This window comes from Ovis aries, chromosome 12 (assembly GCF_016772045.2).
Source record: "Ovis aries strain OAR_USU_Benz2616 breed Rambouillet chromosome 12, ARS-UI_Ramb_v3.0, whole genome shotgun sequence".
In the NCBI taxonomy this organism is placed as follows: Eukaryota; Metazoa; Chordata; class Mammalia; order Artiodactyla; family Bovidae; genus Ovis; species Ovis aries.
The window spans coordinates 23,628,885-23,632,927 of NC_056065.1; the positions used below are offsets into that span (position 1 = coordinate 23,628,885).

General features: G+C 42.0%; 1 non-coding gene across 1 annotated transcript; it reads right to left on the bottom strand.

Annotated features, from left to right (window-relative positions):
• Positions 1-3,315: 3,315 nt before the first annotated feature.
• TRNAS-GGA (transfer RNA serine (anticodon GGA)) lies at positions 3,316-3,388 on the bottom strand. The gene has a single exon. It is a non-coding gene; the product is annotated as a tRNA-Ser (tRNA).
• Positions 3,389-4,043: the final 655 nt, after the last annotated feature.

Here is a 4,043-nt window from a genome sequence, read left to right on the forward strand (position 1 = left end):
ACCATCTCCAGTGATTTTGGAGTCCAGGAAAATAAAGTCTGTCAGTGTTTCCATTGTTTCCCCATCTATTTGCCATGAAGTGATGGGACTGGATGCCTTGATGTTAGTTTTCTGAATGTTGAGTTTTAAGCCAGCTTTTTCGCTCTCCTCTTTCACTTTCATCAAGAGGCTTTTTAGTTCTTCTTTGTTTTCTGCCATAAGAGTGGTGTCATCTGTGTATCTTAAGTTATTGATATTTCTCCCCACAGTCTTGATTCCAGCTTGTGCTTCATCCATCCTGGCATTTTGTATGATATAATCTGTGTAGAAGTTAAATAGACAGGGTGACAATATACAGCCTTGGCATACTGCTTTCCCAATTTGGAACCAGTGCATAGTTCCTTGTCTGGTTCTAACCGTTTCTTTTTTATCTGTATATAGATTTCTCAGGTGGCAGGTAAGGTGGTCTGGTATTCCCATCTCTTGAAGAGTTTTCCACAGTTGGTTGTGATCCACATAGTCAAAGGCTTTGGGTAGTCAATAAAAAAGAAATAGATGTTTTTCTGGAACTCTCTTGCTTTTTCAATGATCCAGTGGATGTTGGCAATTTGATCTCTGGTTCCTCTGCCTTTTCTAAATCCAGCTTGAACACCTGGAAGTTCTCAGTTCTTGTACTGTTGAAGCCTGGCTTGGCAAATTTTGAGCATTACTTTGCTAGCATGTGAGATGAGTGCAATTGTGTGGTAGTTTGAACATTATTTGGCATTGCTTTTTGGGGGGGGTTGGATTGAAAACTGACTTTTTCCAGTCCTGTGGCCACTGCTAAGTTTTCCAAATTTGCTGACATATTGAATGCAGCCCTTTAACAACATCATCTTTCAGGATCTGAAATAGCCCAACTAGAATTCCATCACTTCTGCTAGCTTTGTTTGTAGTGATGCTTCCTAAGGCCCACTTGAGTTTACATTCCAGAATGTCTGGCTCTAGGTGAGTGATCACACCATCGTGATTATCTGGGTTGTGAAGATCTTTTTTGTACAGTTCTTCTGTGTATTCTTGCCACCTCTTCTTAATATCTTCTGCTTCTGTTAGGTCCATACTATTTTTGTCCTTTATTGTGCCCATCTTTGCATGAAACATTCCCTTGGTATCTCTAATTTTCTTGAAGAGATCTCTAGACTTTCCCATTCTATCGTTTTCCTCCATTTCTTTGCATTGATCACTGAGGATGGCTTTCTTATCTCTCCTAGGTCTGCATTCAAATGGGTATATCTTTCCTTTTTTCTTTTGCCTTTAGATTCTCTTCTTTTCTCATCTATTTGTAAGGCCTCATCAGACAACCAATTTGCCCTTTGGCATTTATTTTTCTTGGGGATTGTCTTGATCACCCCTCCTGTACAATGTCGCAAACCTCTATCCATAGTTCTTCAGGCACTCTGTCTATCAGACCTAATCCCTTGAATCTATTTGTCACTTCCACTGTATAATCATAAGGGATTTGATTTAGGTCATGCCTGAAAGGTCTAATTTTTCTGTAATAATTATTATTTTGAAATATTAAGAAATTAAAAATAATTTACTTATTTTGCTGTTTTTGTGTTTTGTTAAATATGAAAATATTTAGGAAAATTTGTTTCTTTTCTTTTTTTAATATAGAAGTATAGTTGGTTTGGGCTTCCCAGGGGGCTCAGGGGTAAAAAATCCACCTGCCAATGCCAATGGAGATGCAAGAGATGTGGCTTTAATCCCTGGGTCATGCAGACCCTCTGGAGGAGGAAATGGCAACCTACTCCAGCACTTTCACCTGGGAAATCTCATGGACAGAGGAGCCTGGAGGTTGACCCTCTGTAGGGTTGCAAAGAATAGGATGCAACTGAGCAAGCAAGCAAATAGTTGATTTATATATGAAAGGACTTTTTAGAGGCTCTTTTGGAATCTCTGTCTCTCAACACTATTTTTTAAAATAAGATTTTAAATTCTTCAATTTTCATACCATAGGGGTTTCAATAATTTATTTTTTGGAATTAGTTAAGGACTATTGTATAGCAATTATTGATTGAAAAATAAAAGATGTTCTGTTTGAAATATTGTGCTCAGAATTTTGAAGATAGTGTCCACACATTGGAGTATCCAGTGAAGAGATTTTACTGGAAATTCAGGGTATCATTATTATGTTTACAGAAAATAATTAGATTTGTCTTGTGGCATGGGCATTACTATCTGAAACAAAGTATGTATAGGTATTAAGACCCTGAAAAAACACTTTTTGTAGGTCATTTCCCACCCTCCCCATAATTTATTATAAAAAATTTCCAAACATAAGTTGAAAGAGTCTTACAATAAACACCACAAAGATTATACAGTTAATTTGTGCTGTATTTGTTTATCATATGTCAATCCACCTCTCTCTCTCTCCATTCATCCAAAACTCCACCTTATTTTTTTTAAAACTTTTTACTTTGTACTGGGGTATAGCCAATTAACAAACGATGTTTTGATAGTCTCAGGTGAACAATGAAGGGACTCAGCCATTTGTATACATGTATCCATTCTCCGCCACACTCCCGTCCCATCCAGGCTGCTGCATAGCATGGAGCAGAATTCCATGCGCTATACAGTAGTTCCTTGTTGGTTATCCATTTTAAATACAGCAGTGTGTACCTGCCCATTCCAAACTCCCTATTCCTTCCCCAGACCCTTCCCCTCAGCAACTGTAAGTTTGTTCTCTGTCTGTGAGTCTCTTTCTGTTTCATTAGTTCATTTGTATCATTTCTTTTCAGATTCCACATATAAGGAATGTCGTACACTTCTCCTCTGCTGGACTGGCTTCACTCAGTATGATAATCTCTTGTGTCTGAGTGTCTCCTGTGGAGGTATGGGTCAGCAGTGGTCTGCCACAGGGGCAGGGGCTCCGGGTGCTGCAGACCCAGGTATGGCATAAGCCCTCTTGAAGGAGGTATCCATTAACCCCACCACAGAGCGACCAGAACTTACATAGGACTGGGAAACAAACTCTTGGCGGGCACTAGGACCCAGGAGAAAGGAGCAGTGATCCCACAAGAGACTGACCCAGACTTGCCTGTAAGTGTCCAGGAGTCTCCGGCAGAGGTGTGGGCTGGCGGTGGCCTGCTGCAGGGCCGGGGGCACTGAGTGTAGCAGTGCATGCATGGGATCTTTTGAAGGAGGTTGCTGTTATCTTCATTACCTCCACCCATAATTTAAAGTGAAGTCGCTCAGTCATGTCCGACTCTTTCCAACAGCCTGCCAGGCTCTCCTTCCATGGGATTCTCCAGGCAAGAGTACTGGAGTGGGTTGCCATTTCCTTCTCCAGGGGATCTTCCTGACCCAGGGATTGAACCTGGGTCTCCTGCATTCCAGACAGACGCTTTAACCTCTGAGCCACCAGGGAAGCCCAACCATAGTTTGGCCCCAGGTAAATAAGAGGGAGGGAATACAGCCCCACTCATCAACAGAACATGGCCCAGCCCATCAGAACAAGATCCAATTTCAGTCAGTCTCTCCCATCAGGAATCTTCCACAAGCCTTTAGTTATGTCTGACTCTTTGCTACCCCATGGACTGTACAGTCTATGGAATTCTCTAGGCCAAAATACTGGAGTCGGTAGCCTTTCCCTTCTCCAGGGGATCTTCCCAACCCAGGGATCCAATAAGTCTCACGCATTGCAGGCGGATTCTTTACCAGCTGAGCCACAAGGGAAGCCCCATATCAGAGGGCAGAGAGATTGAAAACCACAATCACAGGAAACTAACCAATCTGATCACATGGACCACAGCCTTGTCTAACTCAATGAAACTATGAGCCATGCTGTGTAGGGCCACCCAAGACGGACGGGTCATGGTGGAGAGTTCTGACAAAACATGGTCCACTGGAGAAGGGAATGGCAAACCACTTCAGTATTCTTGCCTTGAGAACCCCATGAATAGCATGAAAAAGCAAAAAGATAGGACACTGAAAGAAGAACACCCCAGGTTGGTAGGTGCCCAAAATGCTGCTGGAGATCAGTGGAGAAATAACTCCAGAAAGAATGAAGAGACGGAGCCAAA